The sequence below is a fragment of the Acomys minous genome (genome assembly GCF_964271855.1).
Source record: "Acomys minous genome assembly, chromosome: 15".
Classification (NCBI taxonomy): domain Eukaryota; kingdom Metazoa; phylum Chordata; class Mammalia; order Rodentia; family Muridae; genus Acomys; species Acomys minous.
In genome coordinates, this window is record NC_140497.1 from 73,625,980 (window position 1) to 73,641,815 (window position 15,836).

General features: G+C 43.6%; 1 long non-coding RNA gene across 1 annotated transcript; it reads right to left on the reverse strand.

The window, feature by feature from the left end:
• Window positions 1-1,852: 1,852 nt before the first annotated feature.
• On the reverse strand, window positions 1,853-14,065 carry LOC311584867. Its single transcript, XR_014775022.1, has 3 exons — window positions 13,764-14,065; window positions 2,012-2,050; window positions 1,853-1,898 (listed from the first exon to the last, which is right to left on the reverse strand). It is a non-coding gene; the product is annotated as an uncharacterized lncRNA (long non-coding RNA).
• Between the last annotated feature and the right edge of the window lie 1,771 nt (window positions 14,066-15,836).

The following is a 15,836-nucleotide window of genomic DNA, read 5'->3' on the forward strand; positions in this document are numbered from 1 at the left end:
TATGATTTTCCTAGGCAGGGGCCTGTCTTCCCAGAGAGGTAAGCAGCCCATAGTCTTCCCTAGCTATGATTCCTATAAACTACAACAATAACCAACACAGCACAATAACTCTAAGGGAATAACAGTGACATGCCTGCCTTTCTGAAAGTCTACAGCTTTTTAATTCATCTCTTTTTGTCCTTGAGACACAATGATATGTACCAATTTCTCAGTTATCAATGTCACCTATAGCCATATTTCAAGGTTGGTGAAGCACATTAGGGATGTGATTTGTGCATTTTCTTAGCACCAATGAGACATAATTCATCTGGGTGTTGAAGTGTTAAGCATTCATTACAGCAAGAAAAAAGAGTGCTCTTAGACTTTCAGCCATTTATGAGTTATAATTAACTTTGTTTTTAAATGGGTAGTTTTCAGTTAAGCTTGAAAGAGAAATGCCACCCATTGGCTCATGCATTTGAACACTTGGTTCCCAGTTGATGTCATTTTGGAAAGGTTAAGAAACTTCTAGAATGTGGACCCTTGTTGGAAGATGTCACTGGGGCAGGCTTTAGGAGTCTGTAACCTCACTCCACTTCCATCTCCTTGCTTTCTTCATGCAGTTGGAATGTGATGTCTCAGCATCCTACTCTGGCCACCTGCTGCTGCCCTGCCACCACTGCCATTGCGGAATCTCCCTCTGGAGCCTGATTTTCTTATTAAGTGACCTCGACAGTCCATAAGCCTGGACAGAGGCAGTGATGACCTTGACTGATGCCAAAGGTGATGACATGTGGCCTCCAAGCTAGGTTATAGAAATGGCACACACTCCTATTTTGAGCTTTTGATGCACTCGCTCTTGGAATTCAGCTTCTGTCCTATGAAGAAGTCCAAGCCTCCCCCATGGGAAAAGACACAGAGAGAGATCACCACATACAGGCATTATAGCCTAAAGCCCAGCAGAAGTCTTATCCATAGCCGTCAACAACTGCCAGACATGTGAATAAAGAAATCCAAATGATTCTATCCAAAAGCACCTTCAGCCTTCAAGTCTTAGTACCAGTAACTCTAGGCATCACAGACAGAAAAGTTATCTTTGCTGTGCCCCGCTTGAGTTAATGACACAAAAATCCATGAGCATAATAAAGTAGCTATTTTATCTACTGCCTGTCCAGTTGCACAGCAATCACGATTAAAACAATCTCCTTTATAAAATAAGCAAACATCAAAAAGGGGGCTAGGGACATGGCTCGGTCAGTAAAGTGCTCACTAGGCAAGCATGGAAACCTGAGTTCAGACTCGCAGCGCCCACATAAAAAGCTACTTGGGGTGGTACATACATAGAATCCCATCCTTGGGGAGGCAGAAGAATTTGGGGCTTGCTGTCTAGTTAGTATAGTTGAACTGGTGAGCTCCAAGTAAGGTAGAGGGGCCTTAGAGATGGCTCAGTGGATAATGGTGCCGGCAGTACAAGTATGGGGATCTGAGTTTGAATACTAAGCACCTAGTGAAAGTCTAGATGTGAAAGAACAGCCAGTAATACAAGAAGTGGGGAGCCAGGGACAGGAAGATCCCTTGGGTTTGCTGGCCAACCAGTCCAACCAAATCAATGAGTTCTGGATTCAATGAAATATCCTGTCTAAAAGAAAAATAGGTATAGAATGATTGGGAAAGGCACTCGACACTGACCTCTGACCTCCATGTGCATGCACACCCATGTGTGCACATACCTACATTGTACATGTACAAATACACATGCACACACATGCACACACATACAAACACACGCGCGCGCGCGCACACACACACACACCAGTCCTATAGTAGCTTACAGTAGCTATACCTTGCACCAAGATGAATCCTGAGAAAGGCCTGTGTCACGTGTTGGGTGTGTTGAGCTCTCTCCATGCTAGCACAACCTGAGGATAGATTTAGAAAAGCTTGTTTCATGTCTACTCCAGAAATTATTGGGTTTGCTTCAAAAGTCGCAAGTTCAAATGTTTTATTATTGAACCAGATTTCCAAAACATACCAGGGTCAGTTGAACACTTTTTAAACGTCATTTTTCAATCTGAAAAAGATGAAGAATGAAAATTTTTTTAAGTTGAACAAGACTACAGTAACATCATCCTTACTGTCAGGTTGACCTGTGTACCCTGGGCATGCTCCTGATCACCCAACGCTCCTGAGGGAAGGAACTGTCCAGCATTTCTGCCTTCTGAATAAAAGAAATCCTAGTTCATCCTACAGCACGTGTTAAGGGCTGAACTCCTCCCATGTTTAGACCTCAAGACCCTCCATAATGAAAGAGGTCTCACCTACTCAACATGCATCAGTTTCATCTAGCCAACATGCACGAATGCCCACTGAAAGTACAGTCAAACCACAAGGCAGACCTGAGCCAATCCAGTCCATTGATCCATCACTAACTAAAATTTCCATAATCCCAGAAGCATATAGGACTTCTCATTTATCCTTTTAGGATCTCTTCCTGCTTGTTAAGATTTAAAAATAAACCAACACTGGACCTTATGATATATCACAATACGCAGCTTTGTTATGAAAGCAGAGCCCACACACTAATAGGCAGGGCATATGTGAAAGAGACGGGGATGCATTCAAATGTTTTTTTTTTTAACAAATAAACTCAGTTGAATTTTTATATTAAAATATTTTCCTGAAATTTAATCACTAAAAGTCATTTTGCTAGGATAAGGAATCCTGATTTGGGTCCCCAGTATCATAACCTGAGACGCTAGGGCTGGATGAATGCTTGCAGAACGGATTTGTGTTTCGGAGAGTTTTGGATATTTAAAGTCAGGTTTGTAGCTTTTAATCAAGATTCGTTTTATTCAACTGCAAGCAAGATCTTTTCAATAAGGAATACTAAGGACATACAATGCCAGTGCAGATAGCTACTCGTTAACAAAGCAATGGTGGGCACTACAGAACATGCTTTCAGTGCAGCAAAGACGCAGGTAAAATGCATTCTGAATGGCCACTTTCTGGACACCTTGGGAGTGCCGCGTTTATCGTCATATTTTTATCTCCACCAGGAAGCTCTGCAGCCTACATCCCTACAACAAACTTTAAAGACACGAGTATTTCTATTTTCTGCCAAAATATATCTTTGTTCTTTTTCATTCTACAAGCATTTTTTTTTTTTTGCCTTCTAGTCCATACATGGCTCATATAAAAAAAAAAACAATGCAATTAGTATATTTTGATGCCTGCCTGGTAGAAATGCTATTTTTGATCTCTCCCTGCTCCCCTTGGATTCCAACTATGCAAGTTGGGGTGCTCAAGGAGGAACCATATGCCGCAAGGCAGGGTTCACATCTTAGAAAGGTCACGTCATTCTTTCCCACAGTTCAGACCTCACATACTAAGACTAATCCAGAATCTAAAAATACACCGAGGACAGCTCCTGTTGCCATTTATGGCAAAATATGACTGAGTCGGCTAACTAATTTCCCTGCGGCATAGAAAGAATCCCTGGTTGATAAAACAAGAGATCTCAGCTTTAGGAGGACAAAAATGGGAAAGAGACGAGCAAGGGGAACATCTCCTGTTTAGTAGATTGATTTTCTGAACCTGAGAAAATAGTAGGAGGGAAGAACCAGGCCCAAGGAAAAGACTCTGTAGAAATCAAGAGAGATGCTGGTAAAAACGATTGCCCCTGATACTGCCTGTGCTGCGTCAGCACATGCGATGCCAACCAGGCACCACGGCATTCCTCCAAAGGAAAGTGTCCCTAAACAGGCTAGCCCCTGCCCAACTCTGGCCCTGCAACTGCATGAGATGCAGGGGTAGTGACCTCAGTCACACCAGAGAGTCTGGCTTAGCGGCTGCCCCTGTTCATGGTTCTCTCTGCTCCTGGTCACCCTAGTTAAAAGGGAGAGCCCAGTTCAAGGTTTCCCTTAGGCCACGCATTGAAGTCTACAGCAAGAGTCTCTGTTTGATTTCATCTTCAGACTTTAGATGAATTCTGAATACCAAAAATGGCAACTAGAGAGGCAGGATGTTTAACAAAAAAAAAAAGAAAAAAAAAAGAAAAAGAAAAAAGCTGAATTGGGGGGTGGGGGGGTTGCTACTGAGTATGTGGTATGGTTCTATAAACCAGCTTGGCAGAATGAGCTTTTCAGTAGGGGCCTCACTCATTTATTATTTTATGTTTCAACCCAGGCTGCAACATATATTACTTTTTTTTTTTTTTTTTTTTTTTTTTTTAGCTAAACCCCTTAGACATCCCACCACCAGTTCTTCTCATGTTCCCACTCTGGGAGTGAGCAAAAATGGCTTGTCGCTCAGCTTCGCTGCATATGGAGAGGGTATCCATTTGGTTCCTAGGCCTTCCTTTCGAGCTTAGGCCATTCATCTCCAGGTAACAACATTTACCCAGATTCCCACTGCCAAAGACCTCGCTCCTCCCTTTCTGATATATCACCTGATTCTGGTCTCTATGACTCCTTATAATGTGTAAATTTTTGCAAGAGGCTTTGTGGACACAGGCTAAGATGGATATATTGTGAACACACCACACACACAAACACAGAGGGGTAGGGGAGGCAAAGGGAGAAGGAAAGGGAGAGGGAGAGAGAGAGAGTGAGAGAGAGAGAGAGAGAGAGAGAGAGAGATGATGATGATGATGATGATGATGATGATGATGATGATGATGATGATGGAGACAGGGTTTGCCTATGGATACATTTGACAGGTCAGAGCATTTCTCTTGTGCACAAGCCTGACTTGATGGTCTAGAAGTAAATAAGACAGACTCTTTTGGTCAATTCTAGAAGAAGGGCTATGGGGGTTGGGGGAAGAGTGGGGTGGCTATAATTGAATAACTAGAAAAGATGATGTAGCGGCCTTGAAATAAAGATAGCAAGCTCATTTAATGCGCATATAATCCATCTTCCTGAAAATAGTATGTACCCTGAGATGTTTCACAGAACAGAAAGTTGTTTTGGGGTCTATCCAGCTTACCAAATGAGAACAATTATGAGAAACAGAGATAATAAGGAAATGTGTTCTCAAAATCGTCATCTCCGGGAGAGAAGCTTTGGGAAACAGAAACTGCAGCAGGAAAGCTAGGTATCAGGAAACTAGGGGCCTCTGTGTGGGAGGCCAGGGCGCAGCCCCAGGTCCTACTGTAAATCTCTTTAGAAGAATGCCAGTATTTAAAGTTGCTGAGCTTGAAGCCAAAGCTGTGTCTGTACTCACGGATGAAGCCGGAAGGCACAGCTTTTGTCATTTAATACAGCACCGACAGCCAAGGTACAGGACAAGGAGAGAGAGGGGTGCCTTGGAGAGAGCCAGGGCAGCTCTCCAGGGAGCCTGGCTCTGAAGGCCTTCCTGTGTGAGCACAGCTGCTCTGCCCCATGGTATTGTCCACAACGGCCCAGCACACATGCCTGAGACTGTCTGTTCCCCTTCAGTTACCCAGTCATGCCAGGCAGCGTCTTTGCCTTGACCAGGAGGACTTGGTGCAAGGCTGTTGATAAGAAGCTTAAAACTGGGGGAGATAAATGATTTAGAGAAATTTCAGCACAGATTTAAAACACTTTATTCGCTACACAAAACAATGTTAAATAATAATCAAATGCTGCCAGTTCTAGGTCTTTTTGTTTTGGGGGGTGGTTTTGTTCTGTTTGGTTGGTTGGTTTTGTTTGTTTGTTTTGGATTTTTTTAAGAGGGGTGGCTCTGAGGTGGTGAAATTTCTTTCTTTGAATTATTTCTAAAGGCTGAATCATGAAAGCCACTCCACTGTATCAGCAGTGTTAGATCAGGAGAGGTTCATCCGTTGGCACATTCTATGGCTTTAACCTGCTCTCTTCTGTCTTCCAGAGTGTACTAAATATAAGTGGAAATAGCCAAAGTCTTAACCACAATTCTTATTTTCTCAGGAAGAGCCCTGAGAGGTAAGAGGTAGACATTTTTTTCCTCTATTATCCAGAAACAGTAAGTAGCAGCAAGTAGCATGACACGAGGCAAGAGGTCAAAAGTATGAAGACGAAGCAGGCATGGTGACGCTTGCCTTTAATCCCTGCCCTGGGGAGAGAGTCGGGCAGATCTCTGTGAGTTCAAGGCCAGCCAGAGCTACACAGTAAAACTCCACCTTCAAAAGGGAAAGTGTATGACTTTGCCGTGGCTTCTTGTCTCTTTGCTCACTGTTAGTTCTCCTAAAGCCCAGTGCACCAGGCTGACTATGAGAGTTTATTAATTCCATATAGTTTTCAGATAGGAGGATTTATTCAAACCAGTAGGAGATTTAGATGCCTCAGATGAGGTTGTCCATGGCCTCCCAGCTTTCAATTATGGATGTAGTAACAGGAGCGCGAATTCAGTCACTAGAGTAGTCTGGGTTTTTCCCAGCTGTGTAACAGAGCTTGGTACCACTACCAAACGTGGCATGGGTGTCCTTTCCTCCCACCAGCCAGTCTCCTTTGAAGCAGTTTGGAAGCTTTGATCAGGCCATCTGCACCAAAGTTCGTGTATGCAAGAAAAAAAGACTGTAGTGTTTATAGAAGGTTCGGGGTGAATTTATTTCTGATAGTCTACCCAAACTCAGCAAATTCACACACACACACAAAATAGTTTACAATTTTAGTTATTACACAAGATGATATTTTTTGATATCTGTATGTGACAAATTCACTTAAATTTCAAATCTGAGTACTTCCAGTTTATTTTTAGGAACCCGAGTTGAAATGAGCCCCCAAAATGATTTTGGGTAGGTTGCTTAACCCTATCCTTTTAATTTCTAGATAAGTAAAATGTAGTTAACAATACATATTTTATAAAGTTGTTTGGGTGATTAAATGAATTCATGTATTTGTATGTATGTGTGGTGTGTGTGTGTGTGTGTGTGTGTGTGTGTGTATGTACATAATAACTTAACAAATGTTACTTTTGTTTTGTCATGACACCTTGGTCCTAAAGTGTCAAGACTTTCGGGTGGTAAAAGGGGAATGGTGCTGCCTGGTTAACGTCAGGGTTTCATCACACTGAAATGGCAGTCTGGTGACAGCAACGAGGGCCGTGTTCGTGGCGGTAGTAGGATATATATCTATGCAAGAGTCCATCATAAATCAGGTGTAATCTTGCTGAAAACTGATTCTTAGCACAAGGCCAGCTGTATCTTGTTTCGGTTTCCTGCTTTTCTTTGAGTGGCAGGTGCTCTGGAGGACCATTTGCTGGACACAGTCAGCAAACTTTTCATCCTCCAAAAAATAAAGATGGACCAGCCAGGCTAACTTCACAGCTGTTGTGCAATCCAAAGTTATGTTTTAATTTTTCATTACTGTGCCTGAAATCCAAACAACAACAACAACAACAACAGCAATATAATGCCTCTAACCTGTAAGCCTCTTGCCTAAGAATAAATACTTCCTGAAATGCTAAAGGCTATCGTTTATGGAAGATAACAAGGCACAAGTTTTCATTCCCCTAAACAAGTTTCTTTGACCCAACTGCACCAAATGTGCTTGATCATAGAAAGGCTGGAGATATGTAGGGGCAGGCAGTACATCAAGATACATGCTTGCCCCTGATTGGACCTGGTAGGAAATGCACGGCCTTATGAGTTTGCCTTTGAAGGCTAGTGGAAAGAATCTCTGTATTGCATGGATGCAATACCTGTCAATTAAAAAAAAAAAAAACTATGGCCCATGGCTGAGGCAAGAAATAGGTGGGATATGTGGCAGGCAGAAGGGATTCTGGGATGGATCCAGGCTCATGGGATTCAGCTGGTAAGGTGCAAGGAGGATAGGACTCATGGTGCCTGAGCTCAGGTAACCAGCCACGTGGCAGAATATAAATTAGTATACAATTTATTATTTTAAGTTAAGAGCTAGTCATAGAAGAGCTTAGCTATAAGGCCTAGGAATTTGTATAAAAAATAAATAAATAAATGAGTCTCATGAGTTGTTATTTCCAGGGAGCTATGGGGAGGGGATGATAAACCCCCTAAAATGTAAGTCTCTGCGAAATGTGGCCATTTTCTGGCAACCCTGAAATGGTCCTGCCAGAGCCCATCGTCCTGGCCAGCATTTAATTAAAGCTTGCTTTGTTTTCCGTTCAGAAATTGTGGTAGTGGTCTTTTTTCAACTAGTGGGTTTCATACTGTGAACAGCATCAGTCAACGAAAGAAAGTGCAGCCCAGGTCATCGCTCCCTGAAGGCCCAGACCCAGATTATATAAACCCAGGTAACTCAAAGGAAGCAGTAAAGCCTTTGCCTAACAAACACTGAGCTCGCCTGCTTGCCGTGATCTCACACTAACTGGTGGAACCAACCAGCCCCTGTTGACCCCTCCAGGCAGATTTCCACCGAGAAGGTAACACAGGCTCTTGGGATGCACAAACAAGGCAGGCACACTCCCCCCAGTACAAGGCATTAGTGGAAGGACAAATTGATACCGTCAGCTGGTATTTCTTTAATCCTTAAAAGAAAAATTTAAAGGCCACGTATGCCAGAAACATACTGTGTGTGGGAGGGAGGAAGGTAAAGATTGCTTATGGAAAGGAGCCTCATACCTCAGAGAAGGCACCATCTGGAAACCCCATGTGAGTGACTGGGGCAGACTAGGGAGCTGGAAAAGAGGAAGTGGAATCAGATTGAGCCACAGAGGATTGAGTAATGGTCTGTCAAAAAAAAAAAAAAAAAAAAAAAAAAAAAAAAAAAAAAACCAGAACGAGTGAAATAGTTAAGGGCTCCATCTTGGGTCTGAGGCCAGCCTTGTGAGCAACCTGAGGCTGTTAAGACCACACAAGAAATTCTAGGGATGCAAAGGACCCTGCTGTTCTCTCATACCTGCAAAAGCTCCCATCCAAAAAGAACCATGTGGCCTTTGCCTTTAAAAGCTCCCCTCCCCTTTAAGGCCTCAGGCCTTGGGAAGGGAAGATGGTGGGACCTCTAGGTGTTTTCTAACTCCACAGCACAAGATCATTCCTCTCTCTCCTTTCAGAAACAATTTGTGGATCTCAGTCTCTGCTCTTCTCTCCCTCTCAGTTTTTCAATATAATCAGCAAACAGTACAAGAGCGAGGAACCACACTTTCTCAGGCAGGTGATTCGAAAGCCTGCGCTGCGAGCAGAAGAACAAACAGAGCCGCCCTGGCTGCCGTGCGTTCGTAACTTCCCTTGTTGGGAGAAGGCTGCGAATCGTTATGAAGCGGAATTTCAAAAGCTTGCCTCCGTTCTTTAAAGGTCGCAGAGTCATTGATAATTCCACGCGAGACAGTGTAGGTCGTTAACTGTGGCCTCCTTTGACAAAGGGGGAAAAGACAGGTCCCCAGACCATAAGCAATCAGAGTTTTAGTGACAGAATCAGGGCTAAACCCAGCTCTCCTCACTTGTAGCCGTTGCACATTTTTGTCTCGGGGCATAGCCGAAAGTAAGCAATTTAGGTTTTGTCACATCTGATTGCATACGCATATGAAATTCATATTTCTAAATTTAAATGTAACCGTTGCAATTTTTTGTTGGTAAACACAGCTGGGAACGTCACAGCTTGTAAAAGACAGGTGGACGTGAGTGGCACACACATGTGAAAGGTGCAGTTACACAAATGTCCGTGTCTATCGTAGCACGCCAATGCCAGGCTCCATTCCACATGATTGCTTTAGTCAGCAGGCACTGGCTGAGCTCTTAGAGCATTCTAGATGCCATTGTGCTAGATACTTGAAAAGAGTCTGTAAGAAAGACATAAGAAAAAGTGCTTCAAGTTTTATTCCCAAAAGATGACTCCCTTCCTTCAAGAGAGACAGATCCTAAAAGAGACATGGGGGGGGGGGAAAGGAGCAGCAGAGTAGAAGAGAGAGCCACTTGGGGCAAAGGGGGAGGGGGGAGGGGGCCGAAAAATCCCTGACCCCGATGAGAACTGTTTTGTGCACAATTTCACATCTGAGAACCCCAACCAATAAACATACTGCAGATGATCAAATGACCACGTGACATCATCATGAGCCGAAGACAAGCTGAGCCTCAAGACTTGAAGCTAAACATTCACCATTTACATTGTCTGAAGAAGACTGACTGGAACTGATAGCATTGTCCTGGCCAAAAAAAAATAATATGAAATTTTATTGTCTTGTATATGACATCTCCTTACCGGGGTTGTAAAGCACCAGGTAAGCAAATTCTAATGTTAGTATCACCCCCAAGGATCTAATAATGATCCTAAAAAATATTAGGAGGGGTATGGCTCAGTGGTTAGACGGTTTGCCTAAGAGCACAGCCCTAAGAAAGGTAATCTTTATTCTCCTTAGCTGGGATCCTCCACATTCCAAAAGGGCAGCTGGATAACTTATCATCCTTCCATCTCCTGTAGTCACAGCACTGTGACGACAAAAGGGATGGACTTGAAAGGCAGTGGGGACACACCTGCCTTAGAAGAGTGTCTAACCAGATTTCTGTGATAAACGCTGCCAGGAAAGAGTGGCTGGGAAATCCGACTAACGCAGCTCTGGAAGAACACAGCTCTGGCTCCCTGTGGAGGACACCTCAGAACTGCCACCACAGAGAACATTGTCCAAGACCCCTGGAGTCACCATGGTCCCTGGGCCTCATCAGCTCCCACCTGACACAGGAGACAGGACAGGATCGCACAGACAGGAAGAGACTTTGTCACGGCACTTGAATCAAGATGAGATGGGTGACAGGCTGGGGAAGGCTGCAGGTAGGTGTGAAAACCTAGTATTTGAATCTCTTGGATTTAAAGCAGCACTCTCAGAACTGCAAGAAGATTCCTGTAGTGCAGAAACAAAATCCCGCTTTTATCCAAAATACTACTGGGACCAGTTCTCAGAAAACGCCAATCGGACTTTGCTCATGCTACAGTGTCAATTTGATAAAGTACATCCATCTTAAGTAACAATGTCTCTGGTGCCCTACAAAGAGTAGGTGCTACAGAGTAGAACCCCGAATATCCTCAGGATGGCAAGGCACTTAAGAAAGAAACTCAGAGAAAAACAGAACTGAATACCAGTCAGGGCATCAGAGATAAATATGTGGGGCACACGTGGCTTACGTGTTTAGATAAGTCACAAGTGTGGCGAGGAAGTAGGACCCAGAAAAGGTGTGTTACTAAACAGGCCACCAGTGTGGGGAATGGAAGCAGGTTCCTACTGGACACCCTCTGAGCAACACTATGAATATACGTGAGGATTGCTCTAATCCAAGGTGAGACTGGAAAGTGCAAAGTCATTGCATGCCGATAGTAGAAGTAAGATTGGCTGCCCATTACCAATGAACGAGGTGTAGATGTTTTTATTAGGACTTAACCTCAAGCAGCTGAACTCCTCTGGAGCCCAAGGAAAACACTAAGGGTGAGGAAGGGGAGCAAACTGTGGGACTAGGGAGAAACACAAACTTCCCTTGATGTTCTGGGATGGGCTGACGTATGGTGATTGTCTATTGGTCACGGGCACAGTTTTAAAAGATGCTTTTGCAGGCTAGTGAAATGGCTGAGCAGGTAGAGGTACTTGTGACCAAGCCTGGGGACCTGGGCTCAGTCCCTGGGACCCCACATGGTATAAGGAGAAAACAGATTCTCTCAAGTTGTCCTCTGACGTCCCCACACATGCGCTATGGCATGGGTGCTTCCCCACCAAAACCACCGTAGAAATAAATGTAATCTTGTTTCTTTCAAAATTAAGAGAAAATTTCCATCTCGAGTACAACCATCCTGGGCTTGAGGTTTGGAGGTTCCCAGAAGGCCAACTGACATCAGGAATTTATATGAATGTTCTGGCTCCACAGTTTGGTCTGTGCCTTACGACAAGGCTAAGAGACCACAGATGCCTGATCTGTGAATACTACATCCAATGGGCAGTGGGCAAGGCTAATCTCATGCTATAGTCTTGGAAGTAAATTTAATATCATCTATTCTATCTGTAATGCTGAGTAGAATCTGGCCCAAGGGTTAAGACAGCAAAGAGTACAGACACAGAGAGACAGCAAGCCTTTTATCTACGTGTAGTTATCAGATATCTGTAGGCTTAAGTCAAAACTAGGTGTTGAGAGAGAGAGAGAGAGAGAGAGAGAGAGAGAGAGAGAGAGAGAGAGAGAGAGGGAGAGAGAGAGGTCCTGAAATCTCTGAAAATAACCTGGGCAACTGTTAGAACCCACACATCAGAGTGTTACCTACATCAAGGCTAATGAGAAGCTGTTTAGGTATTGCCCAGCTATGTGATCTCCCTCATGGGTAGTTCATAGGCTAACAGAGATGCAGTGACGGCGGAGGCTTACTTCTAGTTTGTTCTCTTTCTTACAACATCCATGTATGGATTTATTCTGAAGTGAGCACGAACCTGCTAATTCCTGGCTTTATTCTGGGCCACTTTTCAGGGATATTTTATGAGACAGGCTCTTTCTGGGTAATAATTTCCCCTTGCCTTTAAAAAAATGATATTGTTTGTTTACTTATTTGTTGGCAACTTCATACGTGTATGCAATGTATCCTGGTCAAACCTAACACGGCTCCTCCTCCTTCCTCTCTGAAGCTGCCCAGTCCTTCATCCTCCTGTCTTCATGTCTTTAGTATGGCCCACTAATCTACCTAGATCTGCCTCACCTGGACATGGCTGTGAGACCATTCAGTAGAGGGTTGGCAACCTACCAGCAGACACACCCCTGAGGACACTGTCTCCTCCTCCCCAAACAGCCAATGAATGGGTCCCCAGCCAGGGGTGGGCGGGTCCTCAGGCAGGGCTGGGCTTCATGAGCACCTTTCACATCCATGCTAGAATTTTAACTGCCCTTAGTTTGTGCACTAATTGCAGATTCTGTGAATCTATGTGTCAAGAGCCATGTCATGCATGTCCAGAAGACAGCATTTCACAACACTCCCTACCCCATCCTCCAGCTTTTATGATATTTCCATTTCTTCTCCCAAGATGTCCACTGAGTCTTGGGTAAGTTGATACGCATGTTCCATTTATTTGCTGAACACTCAACACTTAGTCTCAGCTCCCTGACCAGTAATGAGGCTCCGCACTGACTGCTGCCCACTGTGAAAAGAATCTCCCCTCGCCAAGGCTGAGAGCAGCACTAATCTATGGCTTTAGGTATTAGTATTTAAAAGGCAATTTGGCAACATGTCCACTTAGCAAAATAGCAGTAGTAGGTTATAACCTAGGCCCTATGATCTCCCCAGTCACAGGTTTGGACAAAGTTTATGGTCCCAAGCATGAATTTCTTCCTATGGAGAAACCCTCATATCTAATCAGAAAGCTGTTACCCCTCATAACAGCCATGCCACTATGACAGCAACGGTCACATCTTGCCTGGCAGGTCAGTGTTGTGACACACAGGGACTGTTATAAGGTTATTGTTTCTTCCCTAACAGCCTTTGTATCAGCTTCTGGAACTATGGAAACTAGCTAGGAGGGAGGAAGTTTCCAGGTCAGGTCTTGCTTGATTATCCTATGTCCTATAACCAAAATGAGCTGTGTCTGCAGCAATGGGGTCGTACCATCCAGTTGTGATGAGCAACCAAGAACCAGGGCAAAAGCTTTTGTTTGGGGATGAAGGAAATGGAGCTTTCCTGACTAATAGGGAGTTAGCTCCTTCCAGGCACTGATATTCTCCCTTAACAACCCATTTCTTCTAGGGAAAGCATTGCCTACCTCTATTCAACTTCTCTTCTTTCCTCTCATGTGCATCTCCTAGCTTCCTGACCTTGGCAGACATTCCAAGTCAAATGAACAAATGCAAAAGGTTGAAGTTAGTATCCACACACAACTAGACTATGTGGCATTCGTCCTTCTGAGTCAGAGCTTACCTTTATTTCTGTTTGTCATGTGTGTAGACCCATAGCTCCATTAGTTGTAGCTTGGTCTAACCGCTGGGGAACTTCTAGTCTACAAATATTCTGGCCTTATGGACGAAGCTCTAGAAAGCACGTTTCTCCATGCTAATCAATTATGGGCCCAGAGTTTATTTGCTTTACTGTGGTCTGTCTCAGAAGTGAGCAGCTGTAGTATTCATTAACTCCAATGTCCCACTTAGTGAGAGTGGCTCTTAGGACATAAATCCTCCAGCATGTCCAAGCTATCTTGGGCATGGACCAGTGAACAGCCCCTCCTGCACAAGAAGATGAGAATGCCATCAGCATGCAAATGATCTGGATCCTGAGCCAGATGAAGAGCTGTAGACAAGTGACATTATCTGTTCCAGAGTGCCTGGTGGACCAGGGCAGCCATACTTAGAGGAAGGATGCATGGCGTTGGACAAACAAATTCAAGACATGCTCTCATCTAGGCACTTAAGGACACACAGGTTTTGGGCAGGTTGGCAGTCTTGAGGCTCTTTTTCTGTTCCTGGTATTCTTTCTAATAATGAACACTTCACCAACATACTTGAAAAGCTTTAAAAGTAAATGCCATTTTTCATTCAAAGAAAATATAAAGAAAAAAATCTAAAACTCTCTACAACCCCCATCCCTCCCCATCCCTCCCCATCCCTCCCCATCCCTCAGTTTAGCTTTGCTCCCAGATACTTTCCTGACTATATTTCTTCTAATGTGGAAAAGTTCTAGAACATTCCTCTAAATATATCCTCATCTAAGGCTGATTTATGTCCATACTGTGATTCAGCAAAAGTTCTCACACTGTAAAGTCACATATATGCTTAGTTTAACAACAACAAAAACAATTTTGCACATTTATAAAAACTTGGCTCTAGACTGTCATGCCACTGCTCAAGAGCAGACATGTGACATGGAGGTTGTGGAATACCCAGATGGGAGGAAGGGTCCCTAAGCAGAGGGAAGCCATGATGTGCCAGAAAATCTTAGCAAGCACCTGACATGAATGAAGGGCCCAGACCAAGGAGAACGGGAGTTCAGGCTACAGAGAGGAGGTCACAGACCAGGCCCCAGAAGGTTCTATGTGACCCTGGCATCGTGTCAAGCTTCAAATGAAGAGGAGATGAGGCAGAAGCTGTTTGAGGAGGAGAATAATAAAACAGATGGGAAGCAACAGGTTGACACAAAGCTGAAGACAAGATGGCGCTTGTGAGGTCATTTACTAATTTACGCATGAGTTTTTGTACCTCACTTATAATTCATGAGTGATATGCTAGGGCATACAGTTGCACAGATTTTGTGAAAAAGAGACCCATTGAGATGGCAAATAGGGGGCATGGGAACTCTTTCTCACTTGTCCACCAGTTGAGGCACCTTTTTCTAATTCCTGCAAAGAAAATAAATGTGCCAGGTGAAGTCCTGTTTGAAATTAATACAGAAAGGAAAACTATACACCCGGAAAGAAGAGTGTGACTAAGTAGACAGTGATGAAGCTGGGAGAAACTACACTGAGGGAAACATCTACATTGGCCATACCAACACTTGCCCCATGACAATGTGGCGAAGAAAAAAGTTTGAATGTGAAAACATGGGTTGACATTGCTATCATTTGTGGCTTAGTAAGTCCCACTTCATGTTTTAAGTACTATAATGGATTCATCTGTTTTATAATATTCTTGTTCATAATATACATGGTGTATAATATATATATACCATATATATAATTGTTATAATTTAGATGTAAGAGCTTTTTCACTCCCTCTCAGATAAATTAGAAAGCTCAGAGGTTCTCAGCACCTTGGGCAACTGGTCGACCAGTCAGAGAACAACTGCACAGTATTAGGAAAAAGAGCTGCCCACTGTTTTCCTTGTCTGAATGCTTCATCTTTTCATTTACCATTTCACTTACAATTGAAGAAATGTGCATACATACATATGTATACATGCGTGCATACACACACACACACACATGTATACCTACAAATACCATCCCCAGCACTTTTGTAATACTGTTTTCAGATGTGACCTTTTCAAACAGCTTATTCAACC